Consider the following 17,978-nt stretch of genomic DNA (forward strand, 5'->3'; position numbering starts at 1 on the left):
AGTTCTGATTGACTATTTTCTGATTGTGTTTTTTCTGAGTGGATAGTTCTGATTGGTAAGACAACTTAAAACATCGGTAATATGACCATGCCGAGGCACATTCAAAATTGATGATATCTTCTCTGGGGGGTCAAAACTGAGTCCGATCCAAATCTGAAGTCCGATTTTCGATAGCTCGTGATCAGGCCTCGATATGCTACTAAAGATGATCCGATGTGCATAAGATTAAAATGGCCCTAGTCAAATCGGCTGAACATGTCACATACCAAATTTGAAACCGATATCGCAAATACTTTCCATTTTATAGGCATCTGTACTTTGACACCATCAAAATTTCCTGATGTTCTTTTCTGATTTCTGAGCGGCAATCAGCAATCAGAAAAGCAGTCAGAAATTTTCTGATTGCCAATCAGAAATCAAATATCAGGAAATTTCTGATTGGCACTCAGACATCAGAAATCAGGAATTTTCTGATGTCGGTACTCAATCAGGATGTTTTCTGATTGACAATCAGAAATCAGAAAGAATTCCTGATTGACAATCAGAAATCAGAAAATCAATCAGGAAAATCCTGATTTCTGATTGGAAATCAGAAATTCAATCAGAAAATCCTGATGGCATTTACACCGGTGCGTAGTGCGTTGTTCGGGCCGCGAGAGGAAAAGAAAGAGGAGTGGAAGAGAGAGAGAGAGAGGGAGAGAGGGAGAGAGGGAGAGAGAGAGAGAGAGAGAGAGGGAGGGAGGCAGGGGGAGAGAGGGAGAGGGAGAGAGGGGTTAGGGTCAAGTCTCGGGGATGAGGACCCGCCAGGAGTGCTCGGCTCGGCCCCCCGCGGCGCCGCGCCCCCGCCGTTGCACCAAGAGCGGATCTGGCGAGACCAGACGGGTTCAGGGGGCGCGGGGCGCGGGCGTGGAGACGTCGCGAAAGTTGTCTATACACTCCAAATCCGTTGGCGGCAAACACCGTGTCGCGATGGCGGTAGAGTGTGTACCGCCTCTGTCTGGATACGGTAAAATCTGGAAGCCGCCAAAGCGATCAAAAAATAACGACGGTGCAAAGTCTTACCGTCAGTCATACACCATTTCGATGGTGTGTGAAAACGGAGCGCCCAACATATCACCGCCGGAATGCGGGCCCTCTGCGTAGCACGAAAATGGCGGTGAGCTCCACAGAGGCGGTTCAGGTGGTCCTGAAAAGGCAGTCATTTTTGCACCACCATCTATCAGTGGTAATACTTGGAGGCTCCGGGTAGGAGCCCTTCAAAAGCGAGGGGTGAATCACTAGTGTACTCATGTGAACAAATTGGCCCGCACTCAGCGTACTCACAAGTTTAAAAAGATGAAAATTCGCTCATTTTTACACGATTTGGCGTTGTGCGTCGTCTAAACCGCTAAATAAAGCCAAAAAACGTTTAAAAATGTGAAATTTATGAGTGTGAGAGGGTGTACTCACCCGTACTCATGTACTCATGTGTACACCAGGACGCTGAGAGATTCACCCCTCGTTCAAAAGTCAATGTTCCATTAGCTTATCATCACGTGGGACTATTACCGCCTTCCGATTTGAGAGTGCACCTACGAGGTACAGTGCGACTTGTTGCCGACGTTTGAGGCCTCTGCTCCACCATGAGGGGAGGCCGAGGCCGGCGCCCCTCCCTCTCCCTCCCACCCCCTCCCCCTCCCTCCCCCCCCCCTCCCTCCTCTCCCCCTAGACCCGCCCCTGCGCTGCACTCGGGGCACTCCGCTGGCTCCCCGAAGAGCGCCGGCCTTGAGGTGCTTCGCCGGCTGCCAGCAGCAGACTGATTCTCCGAGATTCGTCCGTCTCTCTCGCACCGATACGGCGCGCCCCATGAGTGCGAGCGAGACAGCGAGCGACGAAAGCGACTCTCGGAATCAGTCTGCCGGCTGCCGCGTGCCGCCGTCGGGGAAGGGCTAATCTGGGATGAAAAAAAAAAGGGGCAGAGGGTCCCGACGGAAGGCCAGGCCCGACGGGAAGGGAGGTCCCGCAGGTCCGCCGGGGACAAGCACGGCCAGGGACAAGCAGCCGCCAGGCAGCCGCCAGCGCTGCAGACTGATTCCGAGAGTCTCGCTCCGTCTCGCTCGCACCTACAGGGGACGGCCCGCGAGCGCGAGGGAGACAGAGCGACGAAAACGACTCTCGGGATGAGGCGGCTGCCAGCGACTGGCAACAGGAAATTACAAGACTAACTCAGAGCGGCGCTGTCAACGTGGCGACACGGCGGCGGCGCCAGCCGAACAGACAGACAGACAGACAGACAGACAGACAGACAGACAGACAGACAGACAGACAGACAGACAGACAGACAGACAGACAGACAGACAGTTAGCATCAAGCCACTGTGCCTTCCATCAGTTTCGAAAAGGCCCCCCAGTCCGACTTGGCGCGGCCGCAGCACTGCTGCGTCGCCTCATGGCAGTCAAGTCCGCTCAGTCGACTGATTCCGAGGGCCGCCTTCGTCGCTCTGTCTCTCTCGCACTCGTGGGGCGTCCCGTGTAGGTGCGAGAGAGACAGAGCGACGAAGGCGGCCCTCAGAATCAGTCGACAGGCGGACACGACTCTGGCGAGTGATTCCGCTGCCCACGCACTCGCTCCGTCTCTCTCGCACCACTGCGGCACACTCCACGAGTGCGAGAGAGACAGAGCGAGGCGCGCGGGCAGTGACTGAGTGCAAAGGGCAGGGTGCACACACGTGGACATCTTCTCCAAATGAAAGTGGGTTCAACGGTGGAGTGGATTGATGTTTGACCGCTGTACGAGGAAATGTCACCGTTGCCTTCACGTACGAACCTGGTCCGACTATTTGATGTTCGGAAAGATCAAACAGGGTGAGCGTTTTGGTCCGCCGGCTGTGAGCTCTCGATCGGTGGCCTGCCCGCCAGTGGACCCACCCATGCGCCCAAACCTCGATCACGTTTTTATTTATTTATTTTTTTACTTTTTCTATCCCCCCCCCTTCCGCACCCAACCCTCACCCATTAGCGCGGCGGACTATGGGGCAGCCGAGCAGACTGATGCCGAGAGTCGTTTTCCTCGCTCTGTCTCTCTCGCACTCCTGGGGCGTCCCGTATGCGTGCGAGAGAGACAGAGCGACGAAGAACGACTCCCGGAATCAGTCCGCAGACCGACGCTGTGCTGGTAATTATTTGCGAAATGTGGGTCGCGGGGGCGCGGCGCGCCGACGGCAGCCAGAGGCCGCCAGCAGACTGGTTTCGAGAGTCTTTCCCTCGCTCCGTCTCTCTCGCACCCAAACGGGACGCCCCACGAGTGCGAGAGACACGGAGCGACGAAAGCGACTCTCAGTCTGCGGGGGCCGAGGGGCCGAAGGGGCAGTCGGACCGCCGCGGAAGGCGGAAGGACTCGTGAGTCTATTGCAAGTTTCCGGCCTTTACAACAATAATAAACAGACAAAATAAAGAAGAGGCGGGCAGGAGGCGCGCAGGGGGAGGAAAATGGATCTGGGAGACAAAGGAAGGAGGCGAGGGAAGGTGGCGAGGCAGCCAGGGGGAGGAGAGGGGTAGGAGGGGTCGGAGGGGAGGGGGAGGGGCTTGGCGGAGGCAGGCCGGGGGCTGATGGTGCGCTGTTCCTGCGCGTCACCAATTTTTGATATGGCGACCCTACCGGGTCCAGGGGGTGGGGTGGGGCGGGGCGGGGCGGGGCGGGGCGGGGCGGGGCGGGGAGCGTGTAACGACAGGCGTCTCCAGGGGAGGCCGAGGAAGAGGTGCAGACCCGTGGGGACTTGGGGACGGAGGGACCGGGGTGAGATCATCGATGCAGATAACATTATTTTATTTGGCATACCTTGCAGGGGTGGCGCGACCGTGGCGTGGCGTGCCATGCCGGGCCGTGCCGTGCCACTGCGCCACGCACGCACACGGCGCCGACAACTCTCCCATTCCCTTTTTTCGGCAAACACACACAAAAGCCGCCAGGGGAGCGTTGGGGCCTTTCTCTCTCTTCCCCCGCACATTGTGTGTGTATCGGCCGTGGTGTTGGTGTGCGCGCGCGCGCGTGTGCTCATGTGAGTGTGTGTGCTCATGTGTGTGTGTGTGTGTGTGTGTGTGTGTGTGTGTGTGTGTGTGTGTGTGTGTGTGTGTCTTTTGGGGAGGCAGGCTTTGCCTAGGGGTCATGATCGCTCACTCCACGTGCGACCGAGCGAGCGTGTCTGCGTGTGCACTGTACGAATGTGTGTGGGCTGTGAAAGAGAGGGAGAGAGAGAGGGGGGGTTAGGAGTGTGTGTGAGCGAGACAGACAGAGGGAAAGTGTCGTGCCCCATGGAGCGTGTGATGCGCGACGCGTGTTGGTTGGTCCGTCAGAGTGCTGAAAGTGCGCTGCTAAAACTCAAACAGAAAAAAAAACTTTCCAATTCGCGAGCTGCGGCTGCGAGCAACCACGCGTGTGAGTCAGCCAACGCCTCACTCGCAGACAAGAGAGAGAGAGAGGGAGGGAGAGAGAGAGAGAGAGAGAGAGAGAGAGAGAGAAAGAGAAAGAGAGAGAGAGAGAGAGAGAGGGAGAGAGAGAGAGAGAGAGAGGAAACAAAACACCGAAAATAGAAAAAGAACTCCCCTGTTTCGTTTACCGACGTGGGGTGGACCCACCTGCCCTCGGTGAGATAAGGCGAAGAGATCCGAAGTCGCCCTGCTCCCCTTTGGACCCCAACAGCAGGCCAAAGCGGTTTCTATCTCCGTCCCTCCCACCACCACCACAACCCCCCACACACGCACACACACACACACACACACACACACACACACACACACACACACACACACACACACACACACGCGCACGCAGCATGTAAGCCCCGGCTGATATCACGGCGAGGCTGGCGGGGCACGTCGGCAGGCCGCCTTGGTTTATGTGGGGATGATTCCCACTTTCGGTTGGCCAGGTGCGCTGCGGCCGTGGCCGTGGCCGAGGCCCTGGCCGGGGTGGTGCGTCGAGGCGAGGCCGACGAGGCCGCAGCCAGCCAAACCAAGGCTGACACCCGGAGGCCCAGCGGCGAAGGCCGTGGCCGAGACTGTCCGAGGCCGCGTCGGAACCCGTGGTCGAAGTGTCATGCCCGAGGCCATGTTTGAGGCCATGCTCGAGGCCGTGTTTGAGGCCATGCTCGAGGCCGTGTTTGAGGCCATGTTTGAGGCCGTTTGAGGCCATACTCGAGGCCGTGTTTGAGGCCATGTCCGAGGCCGTGTTTGAGGCCATGTTCGAGGCCATGTTTGAAGCCATGCCCGAGGCCGTGTTTGAAGCCATGTCCGAAGCCAGGCTCAGACCACGTCAGAGGTCGTCGCTGAGACCACGCGCTGCCGGGGCGAGGCCGCCGCCAATTTGAGTCTGACGCGGTGAGGCTCACCATGGGCCTGCGGCGGCGCCTGGGGCGTCAGAGAGGCCCCCCGGCCGCACGCAGCTGCGCCGCCGGCCGTGCCCTGCCGTGCCTCGCCGTGCCGTGCCGTGCCGTGCCGTGCCCAGCGTTGTGGCCGAGGCAGCCGTGTTGACTCAGCGCGCTGTTTGCCCGCGTTACTTTCAAATGTCGGATTTTAAATTTAAAACACAACGTGCTACTACACGCTCGACGGCTCCACACTTCCTGGTGCGGAGTGAGTCCCCACACTCGAACTGTGGGGACGTTCACATTAGAGCCGCTATCCTTTGGCTTGGTGCAAACGTGGGGAACGCCACCCTTGCAGTGGACGCAGCACCGTAGCGCCCGCGAACTGCCGGGTAGGCAACGCGGTGACAGCGGTGTGATTTCGTTGCCTACCTTCATTACCATTACCATTACGGGCTAGACCACACATGATCGTATGCCGTTTCGGGCCCGACACAAGCTCGCCTGCACTGCAAAACGAGACGTGGCCGTCCTTACTAGGGTGACACTTTATACCGGCGGAGACGAACCTCAAGCGGCTCGAAGCTCCCACTCGCAGTATGACCAGTCAGGGAGGAGGTACACATCCCCCGGGAGGGAATGCAGGCCTCCGCCCCAGAACAGTCTCTTTGAGTACTACCGGGTCCAGTGCCCGCCTGCTTCGTCCCCTTGTCTTGGGCACAGCTGCGACTTCTTCATTTTCTTCGTAACACGGTTGTGTGATAGTTGCTTCGCCCGCCCCCTCCTCAACCGATTCATTCTGCCGGCGGTGACGGAACGGACACGACCTGGAAGCTCACCGAGACGCTAGGCAGTGCACACGACCCAACACTCCGACGGACTGCATCCCTTCGCCGTGCTGCCCTGCGCCTGCATTCGAGACCGTGACCACCCACATATCCCCTTCAAAGCACAGCGAGTAACGTCCCATTAGCATCTCGGAGTGGGCGCGCAGCCCCGTCCGCAGCCAGCGAGCTCCGCGCGGGCTGCTGCACTGTACTATTTGTTCTATGCAGGCACCTCTGGATTTTTAGTGAGTCAATCTACACGGTTATTGTTATTGCAGTGTGGTGGGGGGCCTGGCCCAGTGCACTGTGAAAATTGTTGTGTTACCCTCTGACAAAATTGTAGATGATATTTTCAATCACTTTCAAATGATGACAATCTCATCACAAATCAATAACATTTTCATCAAAGCTCCGTGCTTACTGTGCAGACGCGACGATAATGTCATCATTTGTTTTGAAGACATTGTTGTAAGGAAAATTAGCCTTGAAATTGCTATTACGTGACGGCTCAAATTTTCACAGTGTGGGCCGCCGTGCCGGTGCCAGGTACACGAGGAAGAAAGACAAATTGGAAGTACTTGCGGACTCGGACGCGACTCTCTGCGTTGCGTCCCCTAACATGCCCGTAAGGACCGGACCGATTTGCATCGCACAGCCCCGAGGGTTCAAAGGGCCGGAGGGCTGGCCCCAGGGCCCTTAAGGGCATGCCGCGGGGCCGCGGGGCGGCGGCAGTGGACCTATTCCGAGGGGGAAGTCTGTCTCTCTCGCACTCATAGGGGGCTCCGCACCGGTGCGAGAGAGATATAGATCCACGGCCGCACTGCGCGGAATCAGTCTACAGTGCAGCGGCGGTAGAGCGCACAGTGGGCCAGAAGACCGGTGCAGGCGGCCAAAATGCTAGACGCATTTTGAGCTACAGAGTCACTGAATGGGACGGGAAGCGAACGTGTGACCCCACCAATGGATTGCTCCGCGAAAGGGGAATTTCATTGGTTGGGTCACACGTTCGATTCGAGTCCTGTATAGCGATTCTGGAGCGCGCGAAAGGCGTGCAGAATTTCGACCGCCTGCACTGGCCTTCTAGCCCACTGTGGGCCGGCGGCGGCAGGGCAACGACCGGCACCTGTAGGGCAACTGGGCCACTCTTCCTTCGCGGCCTGTTTACGTGCACTGCGGGGCTACACTGGGAAAACGAGACGAGATAAAAACGTATTTGGTGACCGGAAAGGGGATAAAACGCCGTAAACCTCAGAAACTTTCTTTTGTTCAGGCACCAAAATCTAAGTCCCTTTTTTTTCGAAAATTACAGCGAGTCAGGTAACTGAACACGACGCTACGCCAGCACTGTCGAACCAAGTGTGGGGAACTACCTCACTTCCTGGTGTGGACTAGTTCTTCACACTCGGACGTGTGGAGTTCACAGTCTCCACACTTTAAGTGAAGAGTAGCCAACAGAGCCCCTATCGCGGGCCACGGTGCAAACGTGTAGAACTCCACACTTCCAAGTGCGGGGACTGCAAATTCCTCACCTCCGCATTTCCAAAGTAGAGTTTCCCACACTTGGTTTCACAGTGTCTGAAGACCTAGGGACGGACACTGGTAACTATCGGGAATCCCTTTGGGCCACTCCGGTCCGGCCCGCCCAGAAGTGTATCCGCGCTCGCTTCCCCGCATTTCTCTCCAGTGCAGTAAACATCTTGCAAATGAAAACAAGCAGATGTTGGTGCGGAGAGTGAATCAGTACGTGTTCATCAAGCCCTCGGCTCTCTCTCTCTCTCTCTCTCTCTCTCTCTCTCTCTCTCTCTCTCCTCACACACACGGAGGTTGGCCGGCGTGTAGCGCAGCGTGAAGTCCCGGCCGGCGAGGCGAGGCTGCTGACAGACAGCCTCAGGCAGGCAGGGTGCGGCGAGGCAGCCGGGAGTGGAAGCAACGCGAAACAGACACGCCTGTGAATATTAGATTTGCATGCTCCATTGGGCCGGCCCGAGGCAGCGGCCAGGACGCCAGGCAGGACGCCATGCTGCCAGCAGGACCCCGGGACGAGGCCTACTTGTGTCCAACTGAAAGGGACCGCGATCGCGACCGTGTGTTCACTGTTACCCAATTTTCTCTGACAAGTGAGTGGTCATCGGACAGAACAACCTATTTTCAATGGGTTTCCCATGTGACTTACGTCCTTATGCCCAACGGGCGCTGAAGTGAGAGTGTGAATTTTTTGCTCCTTCTTCTGAATGTGACGTCACCTTCGCTTGGCTGTTTGAACCACGTTACCACGCTTAAACGACTGGGGCAACCCACGCTCTGAGAACCTAACAGACTATTTAAGCCTTACGAATAGTGAAGCAGCTTCATATAACAAAGCACCGATAATTTTCTACAAACAACTGCTCTTTGTAATACGAAGAAAACAGCGGCTTCGCAGCCTGCGAAGGAAATCGTTTGTAATACGAACGATTTTCTTTGTCAAAGGAAAAATCCTTCGCAGGCTCTTCGTAGGCTACGAAGAATTTTTCCTTAGTATTACATAGAAAATTGTTCGTATTACAAACGGTTTTCTTCGCAGGCTGCGAAGCCGCGGTTTTCTTTGTAACACAAAGAGTCGTTCTTTGTAGAGTTTTAAGTGTGAGTATTTTGAGCATGCGTAAGCCTACAAATAAATTAGTTCCTAATTGACGAAGAACTTCTTCGTCTAACAAACGAGATTAGTTTTCTTTACGTATGCTCAAGTAACGGTGGTTTAGATGGCCGTCATCAAGCCCCAACGAGTGACATCGTTTTTCAACAAAATTCCCGACATTCTAACGAAAATGACGTCACATCCGTCGAATGATAGCGCACCGTTGTCGTGGGACGCTGGAGAACAGGGCCACCATCGTCGCGCAATGTTTTTCGCAGTGGCGCGTGCCGCCGTGCCGCCGTGCTGGGGCGTCGGTCGGTCGGGCCGGGTTCAGGGCATTATGCGCAAGGTGAAGGGACACCAACAAACAGGGCTCGAAGGCCTTTCCGTCCCCCCCCACCCACTCAACACGACCGGGCGGGACGCGGCAGTAGATCTCAAGGCGGCTGTAAAAGACCCAGGCGGATATCAGGGCTTTCGGCTATGCTTCGGCAGGGTCAGCAGCAACTTGCACCCCCCTTCTCTCTCTCTCTCTCTCTCTCTCTCTCTCTCTCTCTCTCTCTCTCTCTCTCTCTCTCTCTCTCTCTCTCTCTCTCTCTCTCTCTCTCTCTCTCTCTCTCTCTCTCTCTCTCTCTCTCTCTCTCTCTCTCTCTCTCTCTCTCTCTCTCTCTCTCTCTCTCTCTCTCTCTCTCTCTCTCTCTCTCTCTCTCTCTCTTTCTCTCTTTCTCTCTCTCTCTCTCTCTCTCTCTCTCTCTCTCTCTCTCCCCCCCCCTGCTTGCCCCAATAACGGTACGGGGTTTACGCCCCGCCCGGATCTTCCCCGCCCGGTGACACAGTTCTGGAGCGGCGCGCATAAAACACTTGGCAATGATTCGCGTCGAGAAAGGTCGCGTTCTCCTCCACCTCCACTGGCCCACTGGGGACTGGGCTGCCCGCCACGCACAGTGGGTCAGAAGACCGGTGGAGGCGGCCGAAATTCCACACGCGTTTCGAGCTCCAGAGTCGCTCTACGGGACTTGATCCGAGCGTGTGACCCCACCCATGAAGGAGGAATCCAGTGGTGGGTGGGGTCACCTCCGTCGGTTCGAGTCCTTTTGACACTGCGGACACGGCGAGTCGTTTTCGTCGCTCTGTCTCTCTTCCGCTCTTGGTACGCCCCTCGCAGGTGTGAAAGAGACGAGAGCGACTAAAACACCCCTCGGAATCAGAGCGCTGCAGCGCGTGGCGCGCCGAGCGTGCGGAAGGTCGGGGCATGCACACTGCCCGGACAGGACAGACTTTGGCCTGCCCCACAGCCCCCTGGGGTGCGGTCTGGTCTGCAGACTGATTCCGAGAGTCATTTTCATCGCTCTGTCTCACCTGCACGGGACGCGTCCCATGAGTGCGAGAGAGACAGAGCGATGAAAACGACTCTCGGAATCAGTCTGCTGGGTTCGACGGCACACCACGGCAGGGACTCCGTGGAAGGGAGAGAGGGGAGAGAAGGGGAAGGGGCCGGGGGGGGGGGGGGGAGGCGCTTTCTGATTGGCACAGGTTAGCCCGTGCGGCCATCGGGGACAGTAGCCGAATATGCCCGAGCGTCCGCAGACAGATGCCATCCAGTTTATTCTCAGCCCAGCCTTTTTCGTTTCGGAGAATCGGGGCCAGGGGGTTGCATTGCTTTTGTTCCCATGTGCGATGTTTCCTGTCGTCTGCACGGCCAACCCATCTCCCTCTGGAATATCGGTTCATCCCCGAAAGATGTTCTCGCCGTGAGTGGACTGAAATGGAAAGACAGCGCCGCAGTCACGTCAGCGTCAAGTCGAGACCTCGCTGCATTGTTTTCCTACAAACATGACAGACATCCTATTCGTTTGAATGTGAATCTTGTCTCGTTTGTTCGAATACGATTTCGGAATCGTATCAATGTTTATCCAAGGTATAACGAATGCGCTTACTAATGTAACGCCGTTTTTAAGGAACATCACAAAATTCGACTTTCTTTTTTTCTGTCTGTCTGTCTGTCTGTCTGTCTGCCTGTCTCTCTCTCTCTCTCTCTCTCTCTCTCTCTCTCTCTCTCTCTCTCTCTCTCTCTCTCTCTCTCTCTGTCTGTCTCTATGGGCATTCACAAATGTGCACCACACCACCTCTATCAAAGAGCGGGGTGAGCCCATAGGGGCGCAATTGTCATGCCAGTGTGTAATGAACCCCGAAAAATGGCTGATGTTTGGTTTATTGTGTGTTTCAGGTAATGGTTCACAAACAGAGACCTGTTGGTGCGCAGCGCATGCTGATATGGGGGCCGGCGTGTGCGTGTGTGTGTTTGTGGTGAGAAAACATTTGTGTCGCCGACACACGGCAAATAATTTCAGTTAGTAGAGTGCGAGCGGGAAGGGGATGCAAGTTTGCCGTCAAGTGCACTCTAAGAGCTCTGTTAGAGTTGTCAAAAGAGCTCAAATAGAGCTCTTACAAGGGCGTCCACAAAATTTAAAATTAAAGTTAATCAAGAAATCAATTTTATTGTTTCAAAAGTATTCAAAGTTACTGGTAATTTCATGTTTGTCGTTTGAAAAAATAAAATAAAAATATTCGCGAGCGGCTGTACAAAAAAAAACTGGAAACTGCCTTCCTCTTTTGTGTGGAGCGGGTGACGAAAAAAAACGCCATCGCCTTTAAGGTGCAGGAGCAAACTGGCGAAGTTCCGGGCCGATATCCGGAGAGAGGGGCGACGTCGGCATCTATGACCGAGTAAGCACTTTGACCCCGGCCGGCCGTGTGTCGTCCCCACCCCGCCCCGCCCCGCCCCGCCCCACCCCGCCCCGCCCCGCCCCGCCCCGCCCCACCCCGCCCCGCCCCGCCCCGCCCCACCCCGCCCCGCCCCGCCCCGCCCCACCGCCTTAGTGAGATTACCCGCCTTTGTCACCCTCCCCGGGACACAATGCTCCCCTGAGTGGAGGGCGTTCGAACCATGAAAAGGAGGCATTCGGCCGCCAAATTTAATAAAGCCCCCGCAGGCATCGTGCTGGCCGTGGTGGCCGTGGCGGTGGACCGGGCCGTGGCCGAGGCCGGGCCGTCCGCGCTTAAGCCCGTCGAGTGGCGGCTAATGGCGCCGGACAAAGGTTTGTTTAACTTGCACGGACAGGCGGACGGGGTGCTTCGGCGCTGCTGCGGGGCGCCCCGCGCGCCGGCCGGCTCAGCACAGCACAGCCCCCTCTAAGCCGGGCGAACCGGCCGGGGACGACGGCCGAGGTCGAGGGTCGGTCGGCGCGAGGCTAGGCCTTGTTAGGCGCGATTGATTGTCCGAGGCCGCGTGTCTTGCAGTGTGTGTGCTGGCGGCGGTGCGACAGAGGACGGCGCGAGGTTAGTCCTTGCTTCCGAGGCCGTGTGCTTCTAACAGTGTGTTAGCCACACAACAGAGGACGGTAGTGCGAGGCTAGTCCTTTCCAAGCGCGCTGGATTGTCCGAGGCCGTGTCTTACAGTGTGCTGGTACTGCCGCTGGTCACACAACAGAAGGCGGTGGGAATTGTCCGAGGCCGTACGTCTAACAGTGTGTTAGCCACAGCCACACAACAGAGGACGGTGCGAGCGGCTAGTCCTTGCCTGGGGATTGTCCGAGGCCGTGCCTTGCAGAGTGCTGATTGCACTAGAGAGGGCGGTGCGAGGCTAGTCCTTGCCTGGGGATTGTCCGAGGCCGTGCCTTGCAGAGTGCTGATTGCACTAGAGAGGGCGGTGCGAGGCTAGTCCTTGCCTGGGGATTGTCCGAGGCCGTGCCTTGCAGAGTGCTGATTGCACTAGAGAGGACGGTGCGAGGCTAGTCCTTGCTTGGGGATTGTCCGAGGCCGTGCCTTGCAGAGTGCTGCTTGCACTAGAGAGGACGGTGCGAGGCTAGTCCTTGCTTGGGGATTGTCCGAGGCCGTGCCTTTGCTGTGTGCTACACAGAGGCCAGCGCACGGCGCGTTGAGCCGTTGCAAGCCGTGCCGGGCCGGGCCAAGAATTAACCAAGGACAAAATGCGGGATTATTTTGATGGGGTCCGTGAGAGGGCCGAGCGGTCGTCGGGGACCGTCGGGGACGCGCCGAGGTGGCGAGTCATCTCCGGAGCATCTAAGTGAGTTTCGCCTGGTTGGGGACGTCCTCTCCGGCCTGCCCGCTCCTGGCTGCCGCTGGTGGCGAGATGAGGCCTTGCCGGGCAGGGCTGAGTCCATCGTGTAACCTGGCCCAGCCTAAGTCTGGCCCGGGTGCGCGTTGACTGTTCGTTGACTCCGGGCAACAACGACGTATCTGTATGGCAATTACTGCACAGGTACGTTGTTGTTGCATGGAGTGCGGGGATTTCAACTTGAACCCCTTCCACTCACCGAAGATTTGTCGCGCAACGCCTCTATTGATTCTCCAAATTTCTTTGTCTGGGCACATACAAAGAGGCTGCGTTATCTTTCAGTTTATCCTTTAGTCAGAAAATGCTTCTTCCCGCACGCGTCCGTTGGAAGAGATGTTGTCGCGTTCATGAAACCTTTCGCGCCTGGTAAAGTAGTTGAGGGCTTCGGAAAGTGCGTGGTTTCAACGCGGCCGTTGAAAACGTTCGGTAAGCCAAGGTCAGAGTGAGGTTATTTGAAACGCGCCCTCCCTTTCCCCGTCACACTTTGCACCCCTTCCTTCCTCTCTCCTCCCTCCCCTCCCCTTCCCTCCCCTTCCCTCCCCTTCCCTCCCCTTCTCTCCTCTTCTCTCCCTCCCTCCCCTCCCACACCTTCATCCCCTCGGTCCCCTCCGTCCCTCTCGTCCCTGGGCAAGGACGCATCATTATTACCGGATTAGCTGGAGCCATCCTCGTGCAGTATTCAGTCGTGGGCATCGTCGAACAGCGTCTATTGTCTCGAATGTCGAAACTCTCTCCACGTGAGGACAAGCTCGTACACAAAAAAAGTGCTGCTGCTCCCTCCCCCCCCCCTCCCCCCCGCCGCCTCTGGATCCGCCACTGGTGCTTTGCGCCACTTTGTAAATCGCATCACTCGTTTAAATCTTGTCAGAATGTCAGACTCGTGTCTGAAAACCTGATCAAAATTCGCGCACCTCTGAAAGCTGAAAACATGTTCTGTCATTCTGCAGAACTCGGGCCATCAATATCAGCACAAGTTTTCAGGCGAGCAACAATTCAGTTCGGCTTGAGGAAACGTCACAGACCCCGATCAAAAAGCTCAGACGTTCGTGCGGTCTTTTTCAGCCGTCTTTCAGAGCGACTCGGCGCGACTGCAGACTGATTCTGAGAGTCGTTTTCGTCGCTCCGTCTCTCTCGCTCCCCTGCGGGACGCCCCATGAGTGCGACAGAGACGGATGGACGAAGCGCTTTCTCGAAATCAGCGTTGCTGGGAGATGCCGCCGCGTCGCGATGTCGGCAACGCGCCGCGTCTCTCGGAGGCCGTTGTTAGCGAAATGCAAACTGCGCAGGAAAGCAGAACCGTGTCCATTAGGAGGTGCGACGAGTTTAAGCAGCTTTTCATTGGCTGACTTCCCGTCTGGGTGGCTCTGGCGCAGAGAGAGGCGGACAGCACTGAAAAACCAAACGTTAGAACACAGCAACTGGTGTGGTCAAATGGGTGCCATTCTGACTGCATCAGTTAGGTGCATGCTTGTAAACACGCACCTTGAAGTGTGTACTGAGTACACACATAGATTTTGTGTGCACACTGTAAATGTCTTACTGTGAAAGGCTGCACCAACATATTATAGTGGAGATTTTTTCCACAATACTAACGAAATTCGTCAAAATATCTGTAAGGTACGGTGAATTCTCAATGGCATGTTATGAAGTCAGCTGCAGCACCATAATATGGAACATTTTCACCACAATATGGAGAATCTTGACTGTACAACATGTAGAGTGCAGGCGACATGCGCACTGCAATCCCAAGTGAGGGTCAGTGCCATACTGTCTAGCTTGGGCCCGTGGGCCGAAGTGACTCACGCTTGCAAGTGTTGGCCACGTTGCTCCTCTGGTTCCTTACGGTTCCCACGTGCACGAGACACTGGACACGCGTGAGACTGAGATTGGATTTGCAGTGTCCGATGTTTTTTTCTGTAATGCCTTTTGTATCGCCCGCCCAAAATTCTGTCAGATGTCTCGTCCTTTGGGTTTCCGCGCTGGCACTGCAGGCAGTGCTGGCACCGCGCCGTGTCCCGGTCCAAGAGACTCGCTGATTAAATTCCTGGACGTAAAAAGGACGCCCCTAGACGCCGCTCCCCTTACGCCTAAGTGGAACATCACAAAGGAGCCAACGCCGGGTTATTAGAATAAAATTGAAGGTTTTGCGACGGGATGAACAACATCGCGGGCATGTGCGCGGAAGAAGCGAACGTCTGGGGAAGCGTGTCGCTGTCGGCAAGGCGGGGAAACAGTACACTGTCAAACCGAGTGTGGAGAACGCCACACTCAAAATTATGCGGAGGTGTGGATTTTTCAGTCACCGCACTTGGAAGTGCAGATTTTGCGGTGCCCACACTTCGTGGAGCTCTCCACGTTTGCACCATGCCAAGAGATATAGGAGCTGTGTGAGCTACTCCACACTTGAAGAGTGCAGACTGCAGACTCTACAAGTCCAAGTGTGGAGAATCACTCCACACGTCTGGAAGAGCGTGGGGTTCTCCACACACTGAGAATGAAAGTCACTACCATCACACTTTCATTGGGTGACGCACGCATCGCCGCTCGAATTTGGGTGACGAGCCAGCGGTGACCACATTTTGGGTCGTCGCCCAAATTTGGGTAACGTCGTCGGCGACGCCGTGAGGTCCCTGATGACGTTCTTCCGGGTCCACCACGATTACCTCCATGTGGCGTTGAGGCCTCCAGTCATCCTGGTGGCCCCGGGAGGACGTCATCGGGGGACACGGTGTCGCCGACGTCGTTACCCAAATTTGGGCGACCTAACGCCTGTCTCCAAATTTCGGGTGATGATTTTTTTGTCACCCAAAATTGGGCAACAAAGTTGCATCACCCATTCAAAGGGTGACCCATTCATTCTCAGTGCACTCGGTTTGACAGTGTGTGACTAGCAGCAGTGCAGACGCGCCGATTCACAATCAGCGCTGAAAATGAGCGCAACGTGCAGACGACTCACTTCCTGTCTGCGGCGAGTGGTTCAGAAAATCGGTTTGTCGCTCTGTCTCTCTCGCACCCTTACGGAGAGCCTCGTGAGTGCGAGAGAGACAGAGCGACGAAAACGACTCTTCAGAATCGCGCGGTAGACGCACGCACACATGACCCCGTCGCTGCCTGCGGCCCTGCCTGCCTGATCGCGCTGCCGGGTTCGGCTCTCGCTCGGCTTTCGCTCGGCTTTCGCAGGGCTTCGCTCGCAAAGCTCTAATTTGGGCGACTGTCCCCGACGAGGCCGGCGCGCTCGGCTCACTCCAAATTATGACGGTGAAAGCCGGGCGGAACAAGATCACAATGTGATTAGGCCTCGTCTATAAGGGCCAGCGTTACAGGGCCCACAGCGCCCCGCCCCGCCCCACCCCGCCCCGCCCCACCCCGCCCCGCCCCGCCCGCCCCCACCCCGCCCCACCCCGCCCCGCGCACCGAAGCCGTGCGATCGAGGCGTGCACGGTAAACCGAATGCCTCGAAAACCGGGAGAGCGCCCCGGTTTTGGATGCGCTGTCTCACTCCCTCTCCACAAGATAGAAAAAGACAGCGCACCCAAAACCGGGGCGCTCTCCCGGTTTTCGAGGCATTCGGTTTACCGTGTGGCGTGGCGAGGCCTGCGCGAGATTAGCACGGCCCGGGCCAAATTAATTCTCCATAAACGCCCCGTGCCGGTCCGCCCAGGGTGCCGTACGCCTTTTTGCCCCGAGTCGCATGGCCTTCACGGCTCACACGAGGGAGGCTGGCAGGCTATGGGTGTCATCCGGCCTGCCTCTTCCTCCCAGCTCTCCGTGCCCCCAGCAAGAAGATAACCTTTTACTGCAGAGGCTGAGGTGGCATGCATTGACACATCGTACCAAAGCATCGTACCGCCCGGCAGTGCGAGAACTACACTGCCAAATCAAGTGTGGCCCTCTTGGCATGGTGCGAAGTGTGGAGACTGCAAACCTCTGCACTCTTAAAACCTTACGAAGTATTTTGAGCATACACATAACAAACTAAAATACTTTGTTATGCGAAGAAATAGTTCGTAAATTACGAAGTATTTCCTTTGTAAGCTTACGTATGCTCAAAATACTTTGTTATACAAACTACTTTTCTTTGTAAGGCCCAAAATAGTTTGTAAGGTTTTCTCAGTGTGTACTACGTCCAAGTGTGGAGACTGAAAATTTCACACCTGCTCAGCATTTCAGAAGTGGAGTTTCTCCTCTCTGTGGTTTCACAGTGTACCATTTTCGTGGTGGCGTCCGCAAAATATTCTCATTGAGAATGAGAAAGAGTTGCTCCAATTGAGGCCACATTCTTGTGTTCGGATTTCCAGTGAGCCCGGATGCCGAATGCGGAATCTCACCGGCCTTTGATAGAGGCGGTGCACTGAGAAAACCTTACAAACTATTTTGGGCCTTACAAAGAAAAGTAGTTTGTATAACAAAGTATTTTGAGCATACGTAAGCCTACAAAGAAAATACTTCGTAATTTACGAACTATTTCTTTGTATAACAAAGTATTTTAGTTTGTTATATGTATGCTCAAAATACTTCGTAAGGTTTTAAGAGTGTGTGGTGCACATTGAATGTCACGAATTTCGTGAATGCCCATAGAGACGGGGAGAGAGAGAGAGAGAGAGAGAGAGAGAGAGAGAGAGAGAGAGAGAGAGAGAGAGAGAGAGAGAGAGAGAGAGAGAGAGAGAGAGAGAGAGAGTTTTAGTTTTTAAAAATGATTTATTGGGGGGTTTTGAAATGTACAATGCGGGCCAAAGGGGGGTGTAAAAAATATGTCACAAAAAGCATGCCGTTTCCATTGTAACTTGAGGTGTTCTTTGGTGTGTGGTGCTGTTTTTACAATTTGTTTTTTTTTTTTTTAAATAAACATTTTAATAATTTAGAAAATAAATGTATTTTGAAAAAATAAAAGTCAAAAAGCTTGTAAAAAGGATATAGTCTTCAGAAGATTTTGCGGAGAAGCGCCTGTGGGGTAGGCCACATCAGGGTTGGAGCGCTCCGGCGTGGTGGTGGTTGCCTAACCGGCTGGTGGCAGGCGTCGTCCTTGGGAGCCGGCTGTCTCGAAGCGTGGCACAC

At 55.6% G+C, this 17,978-nt stretch overlaps 1 protein-coding gene across 1 annotated transcript in view; it reads left to right on the forward strand.

The window, feature by feature from the left end:
- The window catches only part of LOC117651094, a 159,747-nt gene that overhangs the window by 57,744 nt on the left and 84,025 nt on the right, over nt 1-17,978 (forward strand). The gene's annotated exons all lie outside the window — the stretch shown is intronic.

Source organism: Thrips palmi, unplaced genomic scaffold, assembly GCF_012932325.1.
Source record: "Thrips palmi isolate BJ-2018 unplaced genomic scaffold, TpBJ-2018v1 HiC_scaffold_5, whole genome shotgun sequence".
NCBI classification, from domain to species: domain Eukaryota; kingdom Metazoa; phylum Arthropoda; class Insecta; order Thysanoptera; family Thripidae; genus Thrips; species Thrips palmi.